Source organism: Embiotoca jacksoni, unplaced genomic scaffold, assembly GCF_022577435.1.
Source record: "Embiotoca jacksoni isolate LCO1_2020_lvr unplaced genomic scaffold, fEmbJac1.0.p SCAF_23, whole genome shotgun sequence".
Classification (NCBI taxonomy): Eukaryota; Metazoa; Chordata; class Actinopteri; family Embiotocidae; genus Embiotoca; species Embiotoca jacksoni.
This window is the reverse complement of record NW_027185374.1, coordinates 282612-304656: the sequence shown is the minus strand read 5'-3', so window position 1 is coordinate 304656 and position 22045 is coordinate 282612. Positions and strand designations below refer to the sequence as shown.

The 22045-nt window shown below is 39.3% G+C and overlaps 1 long non-coding RNA gene across 1 annotated transcript; it reads right to left on the bottom strand.

Moving 5' to 3' along the window:
* Positions 1-14129: 14129 nt before the first annotated feature.
* LOC138203337 (uncharacterized) lies at positions 14130-16019 on the bottom strand. Its single transcript, XR_011178710.1, has 2 exons — positions 15895-16019; positions 14130-15177 (listed from the first exon to the last, which is right to left on the bottom strand). It is a non-coding gene; the product is annotated as an uncharacterized lncRNA (long non-coding RNA).
* Positions 16020-22045: the final 6026 nt, after the last annotated feature.

Here is a 22045-nt window from a genome sequence, read left to right as displayed (position 1 = left end):
CCCTTGCTGTTTACGGTCACGCATCGCTGTCTCTGCTGCTGCAAGAGGCATGAAAAAATAAGACGACGACGGATCGTAGTCACCTCATGTTGTCCTTATTATAGGCGGGTGAAAGAAAGAAATAAAATTAATCACACTTATCTCATGCAAGTGACATAAACTGCAGGAAGAATTGATGTTCTCATTTTTCCAGATACCGAAGGGAGAGAGGAGAGGTGAGAAAAGAAAGAACGAGGGTCTGTGGCTGTGCAATCATGATTCAGCATGAAACAAGGCAACAAACAGCACTGTCATTATGATCACAGCTCCCAGGGGAAACAGGACACGGTGGAAATTGGACCCTTTGTCTATGCTGGCTCATTATATTGGGTCTCTAATGAATTATACTCCTGGCTACTGCTCAAAAAAGCGTCAATTCTATGTTCCTGAGAGAAAGCGGTGTCATCTTCCTGGCAGCGCCCTGACAAAAATAACCACTATTGAAACATATTGACAAGTGACCACTGGCTCAGACTTTGAGAGAAGCATCTGCCTTGAATTGATATTTTCATGAGGGTCATTCCTTAACAGAAACCGTGTAGCTTTTCTAGGCCTCCTTTCTATCTTGGGACCTGTGGCCCAAATCATATGGTTGCTCTAAAAATCATCGCTTTGATCTAATTTCATTTAGTGATCTTGTAGAAAGGGCCACCGGTTGTTGACTAAAAAGACTTTAACCATGCCTCAGGTCAACTATCCAGTCCGAAACAAGGAGTGGCTGTGTAAAATATTGTACATGTGTGCATTTGTTCGGATTCCTTTACTTACACCCGTCATGCTTCTCCTTTTAAGCTCTTCCCAGTCAAACAAACCAACTAGCACATAAATCTCCAGTCGCTTGGCACACCATGGCTAAACAGTGAGCATGCGGTGAGGCTGGGCATGAATGGTAACTCACTGCTTGGATCATGATCACACAGGAGTTGTTTATGATGTGACAGACCACTTCCTTCTGAGCCACAGCAGAGAGAAAGAAAGAGGACTGTGCACCACAACCCGTCCACCAGCCGGGGTCTGAGATTATATTTTTAGAATGAACGACTGGTTTCTCTCCCTGGTCACTGCCCCATTTTAGGTCACACATTGTGGTTGTTAACTGTGTTTTAGAGGAAGCTAAAGGTAACCCAGAGATCTGATTAAGCTTCTTTATCATACTTCTTAACTGGATTTTCATTTTCTGCCTGGAATAAATTCATTTTTGTTGTAAGTTTGCAGAAGAGTATATGCTTAATTAGCTTGACCATAAGGTCACACAGCAGATACAGATATTTTAGGGTTATATAGTGGCTAAATGATGTGCAGTAAGACTTTGTTTTCTTGTTTGTCTATCCCTCAGAGGCACATCAGTGAACCATGAATTCACAGCAGGGGTCCGAGGCCAAAGCACCTGAAGCTTACTAGCTTGTTATCACTGTTTTCAGGTAATGGAGGAATATGCTGTTGGGAGTCTACATCTATCTATGATGTCTTAAGGTTCGATTAGAAGGTGTTTACTATTTCAAGTCACTTTTGTCGTGATTTGGCACATTTAGCCTATATCAATTTAATTTAATTGAAATTTTATAAATATAAGTGTACATAATTTGTCATATGAGTTTGTAGGCCTATAGAATATCAACATTAATACATCATTTTCAAAATGCACTCTCTAATACTAGTTGTCAAATGTTCGTTTTTTTACTGTACCAGCACGTGTAGTAAAGGCTCCATTCTGTCTGACAGGGTTTGAAGGGAGCCTACTACAAGGGAGGCATTATTCAAACACAAAAAAGAGTTTCCACACTAAGATTTGAACCCTCTACCTCATGACATTTTAATAGAATGATAAAAGAGAAAGAAGGAATAAAGAAATGTTGATATGTTTAACGTACCGTAGATCCTACCATGACATAATAGCTACAATACAAGATGCATGTCAACATGAACAGAATCTAGTGGTGATTGGGAAAATTTCAGATTTTAGAAAAAATAATAGGGTTTCAAAAAGGGGGCACTTTAAAATAAACATTATTAAAAAGTTAAGCTTTAAACACTTTGAAGCTCCATTTGTCATAAAGTCATATACTTTCCAATGGAAAACATGATACAACATACTGAATAACAAAATTATTATATTGGTGTCCACACATGTACACACACACACACACACACACACACACACACACACACACACACACACACACACACACACACACACACACACACACCATGCCCAGTCCAAAGCAATGACACAGGAAACACAACGTGCTCTGTTGTTCATCTCATAGATAGCATCTTATCTGCAGGCTTCCTCCACACTGCAAGGACAGCACTGGAAATATAATGCACTATCTAGTCTGTTTATTTGGGGGATTAGGATGAACTATACTGGATATGCTGATGTCAGAGTTATTGCTGTCAGTTTAAAAATCTGGTTGATACACCCACACACACACATCCACATCCAAAGCCAATTGATTTTTTTTTTGTCTAAACTGAAAAATAAGTGATTGATAGGAAAAACACAGAAAATACTTTTTGTTTGTATTACAAACCATCTGGTTTACACACGTGCACAAGAGCACATGACTTTACTACAGCAGGCAGTCTGAGACATCGAGACCCTCTAAGCCTGAACTTTGATTTTAACCACTACATGAAACACCACCATTGACTTTATCTTAATAAAACCTGATTATTATTTTGACGTTTGAATGAAGTTTAAACTGTTTTACTTCATTTTAAGAAAAAAAGGCCAACTAAAAATAAAACTTCTGCCACTCTGAAACTCAAAATGGTCCATGGTAAAGATGTAGAAGAATACACACACAGACTCTCGGAGATTTATTTATGTAAATGTTGTATATGTACATAATTAATAACCACCTGAACATAAACAATGACTTATACAAAACTCTGCTGTAAACTGTTTGATTTATTATGTTTCTTCTCTTGTTCCCTGTGAGGATACAAAATGCAGCGTGTCCAGTACATTTCACAAATGCCAATAACTGAATTGAAAAAATTTCCCCTCGGGGATTAATAAAGTAACTACCTAACCTAACCTAACCTAACCTAACCTAACCTAACCTATCCTAACCTAACCTAACCTAACCTAACCTAACCTAACCTAACCTAACCTAACCTAACCTAACCTAACCTAACCTAACCTAACCTAACCTAACCTAACTGCTCCTTGGCAGCATCTGAGCTTTTCTCATTACATCCCTGCCACCCCTAATTTAAAGACATTACCCAGAACTACTAAAGGTAAACACAGGAAGTATGTGTTCATTCACAAACACAGAGAACATGTCTTTGGCTTATATTTCATAACCTTAGCAAGGAATGCTTCCTTCAGATAATAGTCTTGTGCTCTGCAGTTTTCTGTTGTCATTAGTAGAAACAACAATTGTTTTAGTTGCAACACTTAAAGCAACAAAATAGTGTCACATTAGGGGAACTAAATATTCAGTTATACAACCAGCCGCCAGGGAGCTTAGTTGAACTCAAACACTGAAAAAAGATGGAAAAGATAGTCTGAAGGTATCAAACTCCACCTACCGGGCCTAAAACAATAATACGTGTATTTACCAAACTGTTGAGCTGCACCTTATGAGATTAATTTAAATGTTCATGCCTCACTGCAGTGATAGCTGCAGCTGAACGGTTTAAGATTCCAGGTTGTCAGTCTGTACGTGTACCCGTCCGTCACCCATTCTGATGAACGCAAGATGCTACAAAAGAATTTCTTTAAATTTGGCACAAATATTCACTTGGACAATTTTGGGGGTCACAGGTCAAAGGTCACTGTGCTCACTGTGACCTCTCATAACACGTTTGTGGCCATAACTCAAGAATTCTTACTGTGATCATGAAAGAAAATCACACAAATGTCTAAATGGATAAATGGATGAAGTGATGACATTTTATTTCCAAAAGGTCAAAGGTCACAGTCACTGTGACATCATAGTATTCTGCAAAACCACTTTAGTAGCCAATATTACTGAGGTGATTCAGGGACGGAGGGGGAGATTGTGACCATAATTCACATTAGATTGAATAGTGAATTGGTGACATTAATGTTGAGTGTCCACCTTGAAACTGTGGTGATTGTTTAGCTCTTCTGTGCTGTCAGTTTGATCAAATGTGTGAAGCATCAATGTTTTTGAATTTGTATCAGCTGCTGGCTCCATGTGGGCTGCACTTGTGATGTGAAAATAGGTAGGTAGGTAGGTAGGTATATACTTTATTAATCCCCGAGGGGAAATTTTTTAACGCTCTGCTTTTACTCTGCGCAGTTCAATTATGGAATTTAAAGACTTATCAATATTCCTTATTCCTGCAGAGATAAAATGTAATTAACACGGGTCTTTTGCAAGAGAACATTAAATTTATACAAATACCACTAAACTTTTTCCACAGCTCACAGTGTCCCACACCTAATTGGGCAGCCATCTGAAAATGAACCACATTCATTATACAAATGTCAGTGCCTGCTGGTGGAGTGAAGGAAGAAAAGAGGGGTGGGAGGAGGAGCGGAGGGGAGTGAGTCAAGCTGACAGTCTGCTAATGAGATATCATCAAGGAGAAAGGCTCCTCAGTCCATTTAATAACCACAATTTAACATAGTAGTTCGGTGAATGATGTAATGAGACACACGGTGGATTTAAGGTGTGTTGTCTTGTAGGTTTCTGTAACCGTAAACCTTTTCCGTCCCCACGCATGTCCTCACCAGGTTTCCATATTGCGTAGGTTCAGCCTCAGTCCTTTGTTCAAAGAAAAGTCCACACAAACACTGAAAAAGGTTGAAATGTTTTTCCATTCTTGTCTTACATCCCTTTTGCCATTCAAATTCACTCATCGCGCTCGCTGTTTACAAGGCAGTGGTGGGTGTGATCAGGTGTAGTTGTGAGCAGAAAGTGACCCCGTAGCTGATTTTCATTTCAGGTTAAAAAAGTTGGTGATTGTAAAAAGAGCATGCATCTCTTGGGCCAAATGTTTACTGCATGACAGTATTTACTTTTGACGAGAAAGCACACAGCAGAGAATGTCTTTATGTAAATATGAAGTATAACTCAATAGAGACATCTAAACTGAGCAGAAAGACATTTGCAAAAAACCACAGCACGTTAAAAAACAGACGTAACAGGCAACAGTAGGTGGTAGACTCCAAGCTCACACACACTGTACTGTACTCTTTGCCTCTTAGACAGTGTTAAGGGTCTTGGTTCAGACCGCTTGGGTAGATTTAGTTACATTTGGACATAGCCAGGCTCGCTGTTTCCCCATTTCGAACTTTTATTCTATGTTAAGCTAACCAACTGCCGGGTCAGCTTCATATTTGCTATACAGGTATGTGAGTTGTAATAATATTCTCATCTAAGTCAAAGCAAGAAAGTGAATAAGCATTTTCCTAATTCTAACTGTTCTAACAATTTAAATTTGTAAAGCTGTGTCAGGATGTCAAATATAGAAATTAACATACTTCCTTGCAGGGCACTAATCTCAATGGGATTTAAGTGCTAAAGAGTTTAAAACAAGCTGTGACAGCAAAATATTGAGCTTTATGCTAAAAAAAATTACCCATTGAACTACATGTACATGGGAGTCTTCATACACTTCTGAGGTTGGATCCATGGTAAACCTTGAAAAACCCTGTAACAATTGTAAAAAAACAAAAAAGAAAAGAAATGTTCACATATCAGTCCGTGGGAAGTTAACATCAACACTTCATCCAATAGCACCAAAGTCAGCATCCCTTTTGACACAATTTCCAGTTGGCCTCTGCTTTGGAAGTTGTGGTTGTGGAATTGATTTATTTTGCTTCCTGTCCGAGGGATGTGACTCACTCCAGATAACACACCGTGCTGCATCAGAGCAATGAAGTTAAAGAAAGATCGATAAGATGATGAATTGCATTAGTGACCATTTCTGTCTCTGTGACACATACTAAGCTGCGTCCGAGTCTGGAAGCAGTTTAACGTGGAAATGATCAGAAAAATAACAACATCTGTCAGATATGAGTTTTAGTGGTCTTGGAAAGTGTAGAAAATGTTAACACAAAGCCTCCTCCAAATTATCAGATTAATACAAAACACACATGGTTTCTCTGCTGAAAAATAAAGAGCAAAATAACAAACAAAAAAAACCCTTGATTTTCTATTGATTTTAATGAAATGTCTTCAGGGATTATTGGCATGAAAACCAATTTTAAGTGTGAAAAATTTCTGAGCGCAGCATTTAATTTGTCAGATGTTTCTGACAAGTGAGTGCAGTTTGAAGAAAAAGCACCAACTCTCTGTTGCCTCGCAGACCAGATGGTACTGAGACACAGTCTCTCTCACAAGCATCAGTGTATTCAACAGTCTTTCTGTTTGGGATTAGTTCATGTACATTGTAGGTTTCTGGCTGGAGCTTCTCGTATAGCCTCCTTTCATTGCACAGTGGGTGGAAGCTATTCCCAGCAAACAGGTGCCATCATGTGGCATCAGGTGTCCTTCTAAAAGGTTAAACAGAGAGGAGAGGGTGGTTCGTCCTAGATATGCAGTTAGTTAGATCAGAGATGCTCTCGACGGACACTCTGAGTTGGGTAGCCACTGACAGCAGGGACAGCGGTGCTTTAAATCTGGGATACAACCTGATTTGTATGAAATCAGGTTAGCTCTGTGGGCTCTCACTCCTGTCATGTTAAACAGGTCATGGAAGGCTCACAAATGGATGAGACTTTGCATGACAGCATCAGCAAACATACATTTATGTTATCTTGTTGCATGTTAATTGTACTCAATCACAGCCTGATAACTCAAGAGGTTGAGTGTGTATAGCATTGATAAAGCAAAGAAAATTAGACATGAATATTAATCACGTGCATCTGAGTTAGCAGAGGCACATTTACCTTACAGGATAGGTGTCACAAATCTTTCCATTGTTCATCTGGACAGGAATCACAGAAACTACTCACAGGAACCGAGGATCTATTTATGTACCTAAATGATGAGGTACATGTGCTTAGTGAAAATGAGAGAAACCACAAAGCTTAATAGAGGTCTGCCTCTATATGCTAATTGATGCACTTTGGCTGTCTGTTAATAGAGCAAAGCCTCATTGTGTCTAAAAAGAAACAAGCTTTCTAAGAGTGGTAGGGCAGAAAAATAAATAGAGCTGACCACCTGGCAGGAAGCACCTTTCAGCTGATTTACAGCCTTTTGTCTGGCTTTTCCTTTTTCCTTCCTCCATTTCAAACCATGACAGACAGTGTTACAGAAATGATATCACAGAAAATTGTGATCAGGGATGTTTTGTACAGTTCAGATTTTGATGTTGTGTGCACATTGTGGTCACAGCTGAATTTCCATCTTTCTAATAAACAATGACAAGAGTCATCATTCAGTCAACACCGATTATTGCTGGCATGGTGTTCTTTCACTGAGGTGTTGAAGAAGGAAACAGAAGTCTGAGCTCTCCCTGCTCACACCCAATAGGATGAGTCTGACCAGTGTCCCCTCGGTGCTGTAACAGATGCAGTAAAATCAAGAGTAAAAGATCCAGGGACTCATTTATGCCCCAACATGATCTGTGTATTTGGACTAATGAGAGGAAATGCTCTTTCTTGAGCTATTAAACCCTCATCTGGTCCATCAACTAAAGCTGGTCCATCTGTATGATAAATATGGTAATATGTTGTTTTAGAATGAAGTCATTGTGCTTTGTTGTGTAATTTATTAAAGAGGTTTGTTGCTTTGTGTGTTTTATGTTGGACATTGATCCATCTCTGCCTAAATATATATTTATTTCTCTATTTATTGTTTTAATGGTCAAACATATAAACAATTCAACGAGATGATGTCACAAAATGTGATTCATTAAATTATTGCTTGGTTGCTTCTAGTCAGTATTACGAACAAGAACGACTCTCCAATAGCTTGCAAACTGCAACCAGGACAAGCAAGAAAGCAATTTGTGCTTTTATTTTATTGCTGAGGACAAATAATTAGATTAAGTAATGTCTGTGATCTCACTCGCTGTAAATAGCTCTTTCTGACTGAAGCTCTCTGTAAACACCTCGGCAGATGAGGAAAATGTACCGGCAGACAAGAGTGACAACGGCTTGTTCCGGTCATGAAAGTCAAATGCTGACAGCAACACGATTTGCATAAACAAGACAGATAAACTGATAAAGGATCAGGACAATCTAATCATTGCATAATATATTATCGTTACAGTCCTGAAAGCTGAAAGCCACGGAGCGTTTATATTACAACTGAAATGCAACAGGTGGACCTAAATGATGTGTGACCTGATATACTCTCTGCTTTCACTGAATGCTATTAGCATGAAATACATGTAACTTTGGAACCATTATCATAATCATTAGAATACATTAACACTGAAAAAATGACCATCGAATTATGAGTAAATTGTTAATTTGACAGTGAAAGGAAACTTTAACAATAATAATATTTGTTCATAGCTAATATTGTGAAAATGGAAACCTTGCAAATCCAAGAGAGAGGGTTTGTAAAAATGTAAATTTGTGCAAATTTTCCAGTTCCTCAAGTAAACTCAGAAGATGCTCTTTTGTTTATGACAAGACTCAACTAACGTGTTTGGATGTCAGCAGGATTCACTGATTTGAATGACTATTTTGTTTTTTTAAAGCACACCTGTTGAGGCTTTAAAGACATGCCCCCTCCTTGACTTAGTCTTGTTGTGTGAAGGTTTTCATCTTGTAATATTCTTCAACGTTGTTCAGTACCTCTGCATTCCCAAATCATTTATACAAAGTCAAAAAGACCAGCATCACTTTGGTTCTCACTTGACCAACATTCATCCTGACCTGATGATTTTAGAAATCATTTTTATTGTGATATCACTTGAGGTTGAAATGTATGAATTCAACATGTTCTCATCCCTGGGCGTGAAATACTGACGTTTCGTAACGCGTCCGGTGTCTCAGACACACACGAGGTGTCCTGTGGCGTCTGACAGGGTGCCTTTAGGTTTAAGGACCAAAAACCATGTGGTTAGATTCAGGGAAAAACTGTGGTCTGAGTTAAATGTGACACGGTCACAGTTCGGTCAGGTGTCGGTACACAAATAGGAAAAGATCGCAGTTTTGGGTTAAAATAAAAACTTTTACGTAACATTGTGTATATGTCACGTAAGTTTACGTATATCCAGTAAGTTCAATATTTTAAGTAAGTTTACTTACTTTCGTTTCTTAAAATAAATTCATGTTGACTTTTGCTTTCTGACGGAGTCAAACACTTGTTTCCTGCGTGAAAGTACTTTTGATTTTTGCTTTTGCACAGACTTGAGCACGAGCCTCCTGTGTTTGTTCATCCAACCAACCAACAGACGTTGTTAGTCTTTCTACCCTATTACATGACTTCCTTTATTGACTTTAGCGTTTATGGTGCCGACATCAAAGTGCACCAAGCGTGTATCTCTGTGACAACGAAATGTAAGTATTTGCCATTAAAGCAGAAGCCTTTTATAGAAACTGCTAATTTTACAGCCAAGAAACTGCAACATACACGAATACTTGTTACATCATTTTTTTAACCCTTTATTATATTATTTACCCTTTTTTAGGAGACACAAAATAATTTATAATAATGGCTAATAAATGCTCATTAAAACAATTACTAAATGGCTTATTAGCTAAAACCGTTAGGTGTAATGTTTAAACCCATTTAAAGATGGGTTCACAACAGCATTCAACACTTTTCTTGTATTTGTTCCATAATTTATTTTTAAGCTTACTGCGGTATTGTTTTGCTTTCTGCATTGAGCCAACTAAAGGTTAGTTCTAGAGACACTGTACTGAGAACATCGTGTCAGCAGTTTCTGTCACTAAATTGACCTTAACCATACTAACTCATGTCATGCGAGCACTTCATAAGCTCGAATGCTAATCAAATTTAAGATTTTTATAATTAAAAATGAGGGCTTAGTATACAAAAACTGGACACAATTGTATTAATTCATGAGCACATGTACTACATATCCTATACATAGCAGCCTGCACGAGAACTACCATATTACGTTTTTGCTGATAATGAGCCACAGAGGTGTTGCAACTGCAGTGTATGATGTTGTACTGGATTGTATTACACATTGTGAGAGGTTTTATTTTGACCTCTCCTCATTTACAAGAACCTAATGGACGTATGTCCAACAGGATGCAGTTTAATAACAGTCCACTTATTATGATTTAAAAAACCACAGTGGCGTTCAATCAACACTGACACAATCTTAACAATCATCTCAATGAACATCGTATCCGAGGGAACAAAAGGTTGATGCGAGGTATGGTGGTCCTATACGTAGTCTGAACTACAGGTTGTGTCCTGCACAGACTCTATAGATGCATAAACACACTATACACAGCAGCACTACATATTTTCACTTGATATATTCCATAAAAAAGCTTTTTTGAAACTCAGTGCAGATGCTACCTGTTTTTATTTTCTGTTCCAAGCTGACTAAAGGCTGGATCAAAGGAAAACCAGACATTGTACTGTGTGACAGTGTGTGAGCAGTTTCTGTCATTGATTTGACCTAAACCGTTTTAACTCGGTCAATCCCCCCCCCCCCCCCTCCCCCAACTATGAATGAGTTTTGAGAGTGTTTTGGGAACTAGGCAACAAGCGCTATAGTGCTCGACAGGTGTGACACCGAGCTGCGCTTTTGTCTGAGGTGTGAACTGGATTATTCATGAGTTCAAAACAAACTCCAGGACAGACTGGAATCTAAATTACATACTGTTTACAAAAAACTACATTTTAAATTGATAAAAATGTTTGTGAGACCAAACGGGGTTAGATGTCTGTAAAACATACAGAATCATTAAAAAGCTTCTCTTTTGCTCACTTTGTTGTGAGTCCGTTCTTACAGCTCTGAAACTTGAACCAAGCCAGGGAGGCTTAGCCCATAATGATAGAAGCGTGACTACATCTAATATCAGTTATTACCATACAAACACACAACATATGTACAATTTTACTTGTTTGTACAGGGCATTAGTACATATTTACGTGTCCCCCGTTTCACAGCATAGTTTATGAACATGTGATCTCACCACTTGCTTTTACACAACAAAGACATGTATGAAAGGCACCCAAGACCATGTGGTCTGAGAGTGGAGCATTATACAGAATGTGTGTGACATTGTCCCTGCAACAGTGGCGGATGTCTGAATAATTAATCAAGCCAAATCAATGATTAAAGGTCTGCTGGGTGTCACACCTCTCACCTCAAGACAGGTGACTGCATTGTATGTTACATGGAATAAACGGGCAGATATAGTTTTGAAGATTTGCTCCATATTTTGACTTTTTGTTTTAGTTCTTTATTGCCGTATTGATGTAATTTAATAGCATTTTCATCAAACCCGCACGATGCTGGTGTGTGGTAATAGCCTGTGTCTAATGAGTTTTTCCAGGAACAAAAGAAATCTGGGACACAGGAAGTGATGCTTCTGATGTTACTGGAAGCCGCATCTCGGGTTTGTTCAGAATAATCAGAAGGGAATAGACTGATAAACAGAGAAATACAAGTTTCACAACACTAATAAACAAGTAATAAAAGAATAAAAGTAATACAAGAATCTTGTGGGCCACCATTTTAAACTGATGTCTCTTTTTAAAAAGTAATTTCTGTTGTGTCATTTTAGCTCAGAGAGGAAAATGCGGCCAGTAGAGGAGAACTAAATATATCTTGAGACCCTACTTACTATACCACAGAGACATGACTCATCCAAACCATTGATACTGGACTGAAATAAGATGAGAGGGGAAAATAGGGGGATGGAAACCAGTTTACTGAGTCAAATGTTTGTGAATCAGTAGACTGATACGGTACATTATGATCATAATTAATGTGCCAAAGTGCTACCTTAGTAAAGTTTAGTAAGAAAGTGGTATTGAAATTAAAAACCTTTCCACTCTTACAGAATATGAGCACTGTTTATTGATACATAAATGGTCAAAGATATGTATTTTCCACTCACCTGTATGGATTTAGAGCTGAAGACAGTACTCTGTCTTTGTTAGACCACTGGGTGGCAAACAGCTTCAAAGCCGATACTTTTGCAGTAATAAATTTGTATTAATTCAATGGTGATTTTTATGCACTTAGTTATATGGTGGTGCTGAGTCATAATCAATTAATGCCCTTTAACAGTCAAAACAACATCATAAGTCTGAACATAAAGTGTCCGGTGTCATTCTTGGGTGCCCACAGAAAAATTAGCAATGATTGACTAATGGTACAACACTTTCTGTTGCTGTTTCTGTTGTAATGAGTGAGTTGAATTTAAGTAAATGATTAATTCAGGTGATACGGCTCCTGATTATTTTTATTTTTAGAATGTAGTTCTACAAAAGAATGTGGGACCTCTCTCAGGACTGGCTGGTGCTCCAGATTCTTCAGGTTAGCAGTGATGCAGGAAATACTGCTATAGATTTTCTGCTCTCAATTTAATGGGATCATAACCTGAGGCGCTGTCCTGTAGCTGCAGTGGGGAAATTCATGCATCTGAAAAGAACCAGATTCCACTGTTATGTGTTGAGATTACCACTGAAAAACATTTAAACTAAGACATTAATGAAAATTTACTTACATTTTTAATTCCATTGAATGTTTGTCCTCTGTCCTTGTGTTTTTCTCAATGCCTGTCAACTCAGCAGTTTAAGTCTAAGAATGGTCCTGATCCTTTTAGTATTGAAAGTTATATTAACTCATCTATTCATAAACTGTTCTCTCACAGAAGTGAAATACTCCAATACTATTATAATAGCTGAGGGTTTTCACTGAAACAAGGTCTTTACACTTCTCACATCTAAAATCTTTTTAGTAGCATTAAAAAAACATTTTGGAAAACACTCATTTACAGACCAGACTTTTGGAGGACCTTAAATGGATGGATCCAGAAAAGGGATGTTAAGAGGGAGGGGAGATGGAGTGTGAGGAGAGGTTAATAGTGCAGAGAGGATTGAGAGACAATAGGCTGGGCTAATGAGTCATGAGGCCGGCTTTACTGGTGCTGAGGCAAGCTGCACGCTACTCGCTCTGCCATCACGGGCCTCACTCATCCAGCAATGTGTCTGATGCTTCTGCCCTCGCTAATCACTTTCTCTGAACTTTTACTCATCTGCTTGCCAAACTAACAGAGAATAACACAAAGAAAGCTTTGAAAGTAGCCACAAAAGGACACAGAATAGGAATATTATGATATAAGTTTTATTCCAAAATGCTGCAAACTTTATCAAATAAACAGCACAAACCAAAATGCATTTTTATACAAGTGAAAGAATAGATATGCTAATACTATAGCTTTTTCAATTACACAAATAAATTGAATTATACTAACTGTAAGTATGCTGTTTTTTTCCCAGTAGTACATCTTTCATCTTTAGATAAACTTTTCCTCTGTTAAGTACTTCAGAAAGATATCTCACTGGAAGATTAACTGTATTTGTGTCCGTACGGATATGTTTTCATGCTGTGCAGCTGTTGGAGAATTAAGCACCGGCGCATTGAAGGGACTAGACAGGCGCGAGCAATAGCCAAAAGTCAAACTTGTTTAACTAATCAAATATGACATTGTGTTCCCTTGAGGGCTCTTTGGGCTCATCTTTATTCTTCCAGGAATTGAAATTACGGTATTCAAACTTTGGAGTGAAATAACAGGTTTTGGCATACTATTACCTTTGGCACAGCCTCTCCTTCTCGTACATTCAAAATCAAGAATCATCCTCCAACTATCTACATGTTGTCCATCACAAGAACACCAGAGAAGGTGATATTGTTTTATGTCCAGTTAGTGTTCTGGCACTGATCCAGAGGAGATCTGTGAGGGAATGCTGAGTCCATCTCTGGCCTGCAGCCCACCAGCTGCCTGTCTAGACCGACTGGCAGTTTAGTAATGATGAATACAACATCACCACACCCTTTAAATCTATAGGGATCATTTTATGGACAGCCATACAAATTTGGAGGGGAGAAGAAGTCTATCAAGGATTGGGTTTAAGTTCCACCGGAAAGATAAACATTTAAAATACAGTTAGATAAAACTGGAATCAAAGAAACAATTACAGTTGTCATTTTTCATAATTTATTGTACATATCTTCCATTATTTTGTACGCAAACTAATAAACAGTACAACATTTCCATTTATACAAAATATAAACTATAAGGGGGAAATATAAATCTAACATCAACCCTTCCCATATGGTTGTACATACAGTCATTTCCTGGGTCTGACCCCGGGATGAAGGGAGGAAAGGTGTCAATCAAACCCTCATTGTAAAAGACCACAACTCTTGAAAAATCACAAGGCAAAACTGACACGAGTTCTGTGGCAACTCATTTGCTACATACATCTCAATGACGGTTCTAATAGAAAGACAGAAGAGCCAAATGTTTTTGAAAAAACCCAACTAAAAATATCATCTGGCTCACACTTTTCTTAAACCTCCTACTGTGCCAACCTTCACTTTAACAGACAAAAACCCATTCGGATATTCATTGCCAGGTGGACTTGAAGCCACAAAAAGAATCTCTGTACACTCAAGTGGTCCGCATTTCAATCAAGACATGTGACATGACAATCGCAGCCCTGAGCATCTCCAAAGTGTGATGGCGTGACTATGGAAACGCAAGCCAAAAGAGAAGCCGCGTGCACCACCATTCCTTTTGATTCCATGCAGGCTGAAAGGGGGGGGGGGGGGGGGGGGGGGGCAGGGCTTGGTGATGATCTCCTGCTGAAAAGAAATGTCTTGAATTACATATTTTTAGCATTACTGAAGGAGGACGAAGAAGGTTGTGGAGTCCATCCATGTTAGTCTTGTGGTCTCTGAGAGAGAAGAGAAGCTGGACTGGGTGGGATGGGAGGCGAGGAGGAGTGTTGAGGCAGAGAAGAGGGGGGCGGTGGGGTCCAGGCTTCAGCAGTAGCGATGCAGGAAAGAGGCTGCCATGACGACCGGGATTAGGAAAGAGAAGGTGCCTGCGTGCAGCGAGACGCCCGCTCCGGTTGGGGAGGTGGAGTTGGCCGAACTGCTGTAGGTGTCTGTGGCCATGGTGGTGGTGGCGTTGGTGGAGGAGGTGGAGTTTCCCCCTGCTGGGGTGTCTGTGCTGTTCTGGGAGGCCGCCTGTTGGAAGAAGAAGAGGAGGAGGAGGAGGAGGAGGAGGAGGAGGAGGAGGATGGAGGGATTCAAATTAAACTGTAATAAAATTTCTGCTTAGTTTTTGATCAACTTTGAAGTCGTATGAAAAAATACCAGATGCTTTAAGATTACATATTGACCGGTCAGGCTTCAAAGCAAGGGATTCAATTTAATTAAGAATAATGAGATTATGGCTAAATTATTCTCACTGGGAACATAGAGTTAATTAAAATGTCAGGCAGCGTTTTCCAAGTTTTAAACCATTACCACACTGTTATTTCTGACTACTCATCGAGTCAATGCTGTACACTTTCTGACAACATGGGACGATTGGCTCGAAAAAAAAGAGAGACCTCAATTTCAGTGCGTGCGTGTCAGGTTTCTTTTGGCACACTGCACCAAAAAGAAACTTTAGATTCTTCCTCCGCCTTTGCAAAGGTAGACAATACACAGCACCTAAATCATTAATTCACTGCAGTGTAAACTAATCGAGAGGTAAAAATAAATGTGGAAAAAATAGGAGTGTTTAATTAAAGACAAATTTTAAAACTAACTGACTACAATTCAGGATCATGTTAATTTCCCAGGAGAGCTTCATGTCTCGCCTGCTGTAATCCAGCCCATCACACCCATTCTAACACAGAAACATCATTAAAGTCCAACGACTACACAGTTAAGGCGCATCCATCAGAAATATCTTACCTGTGTTGATAAACATATGGCGAACATAACCATTCCCAGTTGAAAGATCGTCATTTTGGACATTTTGTGTTGCTGTAATTTGGCCAGATGGAGGACGCTGCACAGACGCTGCTTCTCTCTAATGTGGTCGCTGCATCAGGCGGAGCTTTTTATACGAGCTGCAGGTCTGTGACGCAGCCTATAGGGTCCTAACGGAGTCCCGGACATGAACATAATGTTACACACAAGTGAAATATAATAATGTAATGTGGTTTGAGGAACTTTAATTGCGGAAACAATGACACACTTTAGATTAATTGTATACCGACTGTTAAAAAACATTTGGCCAGCCAGCTAAATTTACTTACTTTCAACAAGTGTCCAAAGGCCTTGCTCAACGGCATTGGTGGAAATAATTTCCCTTCACCACCATAGAGATCAAGTAAACCGAACTACCTGAATACACCTGAACACTACTTCTACCGTTATGTTGCATGAGTAGACCATGGTTCAGGCACTAATTGAGTTCATAATAATTAAAATGTCTGTAGTCAGTTATTTCAGCTGATAAACTCAGAGTCTGTTGCTTCATTTAGACTTTTATTTGAAGGGCAAGGACATAAATCCAAACAGAAGGTAGAAAAATGTCAAACTGAGTTATTGAGAGAACCTGTTGAACACGCGCTGCACTTTAGGTTAAACAAATAGAACAACAGCGACGCCTAGCGTTCAGACCGGTCAGTTGAAAATGAAAAAAAGTATTGTTTTTGTTGTTTGATGTAATGCAATGTCAGGGCTTTCTGAAACACTTGTATTTTAGCACAACAGCTATTTGTTACAAAACGTATGAAATAAGCTGTTAACACCCTTTTTAATATCCTTATCCTAAAAACAAAAGCAAAAAAATCAAATGCCTGTATGAAAACAGCCACAACAAGTATACACATACTGTATGCACACTGATGAAATGTAATACATTTAACAAAGATTTGGCTTTGAAAGTTTTGAAAGGAGACCTAAACTGCGTTGCATTGAGCTTTACAGATCCTGAACATGCCTGCAGTATATTATCATCTTGTTTCACTTCATCAATATTAAGATGAAATTTCCTTTAATGTTTTTAATGATTAATTTTGGTTGTACTTAATTTAGTTTTGAGAATATTTGGATTTAACTGTTAGTTTTCTGTTACTGTAACTATAATTATTTTAAAATGAATCGAACTGTTTTAAAAAAAATTGTTCATCAATGAAAACTACAATCCAAATCTTTTTTTATGCTTCACGTCAGTTCATTTAGTCAGCAGGCCTGATGCCCTTATCATGATGGCTATATTTGCATGTAATTTGATGCAGGGAAAACACCGGGCTATATTCACTGGCACAATCACTCAACTCTATTGGATAGACATTGCCCTCTATCGGTGACAGCACACCACTATAGACCACAAGGGGATCACAGTGTATCTTTCCATTAACACTGAACACAGACACCAACATTTTCATCCCCTAAACTGCGGGGTATGTTCACTGTAATCATGTGCCGTGTACAATAATGCACGTATTCGTACACAAAGTGGCCAATTTTTACAATTCGGTCCAGATGTTTGAGGATTGTAACTTTGGCCTTAAAGACGGTCTCTTGCCCTCTGTCATTGTGTAAGTGGGTTTCTGAGGGAACAGTGAGACGGCCTTAATCGTGCCTTCACCCCCAGAGGAACCTACAGGGACAGTGCTCCCTGCAGAGGCACCAGATGTGCGCTGCTATGGTGAGCAGGAGAGAGGGGCCTTTTGTGAGGCATCAGATAAGCCCTGTTCCCAAAGCCGGGCCGGATCAGGTATCATCAGCGGGCCTATGAGGGGGCGAAACCCAAGCACTGCACAGTGGATCGGGTTTCTGTTTACACGAGCGTGGTCCCTGGATTCCTCCAACCAGAGCAAACTGAGGTGGATTGGAGACAGGGAGCAAAGAGGCTCTGCAACAGCCCTCCTGTCCTGCCTGTCTGTCTACCTGTCTGTCTCTGCATGGGTTTGGCGACCTACAGTAAGTCCTGCAAGAGATATTTGAGGATGTGGTCGAACAATCGAAACCCAAATTGCTTAGATTTTCTGGTATTAACATAACCCACTTTATTACTTAAAGTCATTACGATAAATGGGAGTGTTAACCCGAAGCTGGTCAAAATAGTCCCCTTCAGAATCAGAACAAAGTGGACACATTCCAGAGAGACCAACATGTTTCATTTGCCAAATTGCAATATGTTGCAATAATATGAATGTATTGTGTTTATGTTTGGTTAATTCTTGTTGGTTTTAAGTAGTGTAGGAATTTAAGGGCACCCAGGGGTCAAAAATCACCAACGAAATCTCAGAAGGCCCCAAAAAACTGTGACAGAGTGTGAAAACTGAATGAATTACAAATTGCTAGTATCCTAATGCTAGATTAGACCATCCTTTTTTTTCTTCATTTCATTTTGATTTCTATCTCTCACATACATTCACACATACAACGCTGTTGTTCACGCTATGTGGGTCTATTTCTATATCCCAATCCTGCACCCGCACTGATGAAGTTTTCAATGCATCCATTACCTTTTGTATTTTAGGTATAGAAAGGCTACTGAGAGCTAAATAAAAGCATAAATAGTTAGTATTGTGTGCTGCTTGCTTTTAGACATAGAGATGGTCTTCAATTCACAAGGATGATTGTACTTTTTTCTTTGTAACAGCATTGGTATACTTTCTATTAACTCCTGTTGGCTCAGGCTGGAGATTACTGTGTGCATTTTAAGTTACTTGAGAACAGTGGATGCTGTGCTGCTCAAGTAGGCTGTAGCAACAGTGAACTAGTACTCAGATGTACTCAAAGGCTACCAAGTCAAAAAACAACCTGTAAGGCAGAACACTTCTTCCCTTCAACAGTCTCCATCTCTGCTGCAGAGGTCGAGGGACCACCGACCGGTTTGAAACACTGCTCTGTAGATATACAAGTTGGACATGTCCACATGATATTCTCTTCTTTACTGGGTAACCTACCACTAAACGTTTGCGGAATTTAAGCCATCGGTGTTTTCAATGTGTGAGTAAAACAGGGGCATGAAAACATCTATTTTTAAGGAAAGTAACCGGGCAAAGCCAGATGTTGTTGTCGTCATTTCCGGTAGATGTACTAACGGAAGTAAGAGAATTGAGACTCGTCAATCTGGACTGGAAGAAACGCTGGAGCACTTTTAATTTGAAGAAATTTACAGGAAGACAGCATTCGGCCGAGCACGAAGGTAACTTTATTGTCTTCGGGGGATCACTGGTTAGTGACGTAATGGGCATGGACCCACCGATTGGCTGATTGGACTGATTTGAATACAGGTGCGGTGATTTCGAGCGCGCGCGCGGGAAATAAGCTCCGTGGTTTGCTGGATTTCACGTTTGGGTTTGAAGCTTCTTGACACTGTGGCACTCTCTTGGAAGTCATGTCGTTTTCACTGAATCAGGAGTGTCAGCGATGACGAGCAGATATCTGCTGCATCCTGCAGATAGTCAGGACTTGGCTTCAAGCTCAGACCCATATTCAGGTGAGTTAAGTTTACACTTTTAAAATACGGTTTTATATATGTGTGCAGATGTTTAGGTCGGTCTGTGTACTTCGTTAAAGCACACTGTAAACTCTCAGCACTGCATGGGCTGCTGCCCTGTTAGACACACCCAGGAAGTTGTACAACCCCACCCTTTTTGGCCTGCAAAACCTTTTCCCCTCCAAACCATTGTACTTGTAGAACACAGAGAACCACTGAAAGTTAAAGAATGGACTTTACAATCTTTTGTTATTTAAGTTGATTTATATTTGATTGCTTTGAAGCCTTGAGTCTGGTATTTCTGCTGTCGCCATCTTGCTTATATGAAGCCAGAAGTGACCATATTTGGACGAGCTGGGGAAGAGCAACAGGTGGATCTGGATGAAAATTGGAAACCTTACTTCATCCCATGCATGTCAATCAATCCAGGCACATCCCCAACACGCACTCTGTCCGAGGACTAGTGTCTAATTATTGAACTTTTCTCAGAAGTACCACAAGAACACTGACCATAAAGCAGCGAATTTAGCTGCCACCATTATGACTTATGAAAGAAATGTGTATTTAATGACACGTTGAATGGGAGTCGATTGGAGCCAGCACCTACAGTGGTGTTGCACCTACAGTGGTGTTGCACCTACAGTGGTGTTGCACCCTTCAGAGCCAGGTACTTTGGCCATTTCTATATACAGTCTCCAACCGGGATGGAATTTGAAAAAAACAGACTTGTCCTTGTCAAAGGAGCCTTAACTCACCCAAAAAGGTCAATAATTTGACTGTTGCGCTACTGCAAAAAAATAGGGCCTATTAAGCTGGAAACATTAGAAGGTTTACACTTGACTCACATTTTTTTTCTCTCTCCTCAGGCAGCAGACAGATCTACAAACAGTAAGTGTAATTTGTATTTGTTAATGTTATAGCTGTTGCTTGGCCGCTTTGCCATTGCTGTGCCTCGTCTTGGCCACCGTACTCTTCTGTCTCCTTCAGTCTCTCTCTCCTTTTTAAACATGGCCGCCATACCAAGATCATTTACTTCTGCTAAGTTAACTTGGATCGAGTTGGTTACACTAACTTTTTGTTTCCAGGTAGATCAACAAATGGTAAGGACCATTTTTATTTTTCTGTGTTGTGTTTTTGCATAACTGCTGTGACATGGCTACGCCTCGAGTCGGCCGCCGCGCCTCTCTGTCCCTGTCACTGTCCAATATGGTTGACTTTATTTATTTTATGAAAAATGAATAAATAGTTTGCATTCATTTGCACCTTTGAAAATCGGGATGAGCATACGATTAGTGTGTATGCTCACAAACTTTATATCAAGTGAAACTGTTAATTCTATTAGTTGGTGTTTTTTCCTGGTTGAAATTAAATGAGTTGGTCGGTCATGCTGACATCAGCTTTCATTCACTAGAGTCACTTCCTTATTTGACATGACAAACTTGCAGCTGTTGGAGACACTTTGTACCAGTCAGGGTAAAGACACCATGACCTATCTGTAGGTAGGGACTGAATGTGACACGAGCTTTCATTATGGTTCAAATAGTTTTTGTTATGAATAGAAACAACTGTGACCTAATTTAAAATGTATTAAAGACAGGCATTAAGTTTCCCTTATCAATATTTTCTTTAAATACATGAAAGGGTGATCTCAGGAAAGTTTGCACTCTGAACAAAACTGATACTGGGATGTCTAATAATAATCTGATGTTTCTTTCTAATGAGTTGAGAGCTCTCGGCAGTCTGTTTATTTAACTCCTATCAAAAACACTTAAAGTCCGAAGAACCCGATGTTTCCAGGACTGAAAATTTTACATGTTGGGCAAAGATTAGTTGTTTCCACTAAATTTCTGCATGATTAGGAGTACTTAACAACACAAATGAAAAAAGGAAAAAAAGTCTTTCTAAAGGATGAACTGAAAACTCTTACAGCGAAATATATGATGTAATTTTTACACCTAATTTCAGAAAGTACCCTGTAGTGGAATTCTCACATTATATCTACTGTTCTTGTGACGGCCCACTGTCAGATGCAGACATAAGATGCAATGTTTTTCAAAATGTACACAATCTGTGTCAACTTTGGTTATGTGAAATGTGCTCTATTTATTTCTACATAACATTTTCTTCATAACATGCATCCTCCTTGAAAAAGGCTCGGATGATTCTGTCTCTGAGACAATCACCACCGCCAGGGTAAATTTAACCTTTTTCATTTAATCAAGCGTGAAGCGTTTACACATAATTGAAGTGTCATTTTATCTGCCTGTCTTGGCAGAAATACTCATGGTGGTAAAAACAATAAAATGAAATGTGTCCTACAAGTCTGGAATAACATTGTTTATGTACTGCTGGAATTGAATCACCAGCAGAGGAACATGATACGGTAATAAATCCTCTGGCCTTTACCATCAAGAATAACCATGAGACAAATGTTTATGTTCAAAGCCCTTGTTTGTGCAGGGAGACAAGAACACACGCCTCCTTCGATGTAAATCCTGCCCTCAGGCATGTGGTACTTTTCCTCTGGCCAGAGTGGCTTCGGGCCAACTGTGGACATTTCAGGTGTTTTTAATGCAGTGTACACACACACACACACACACA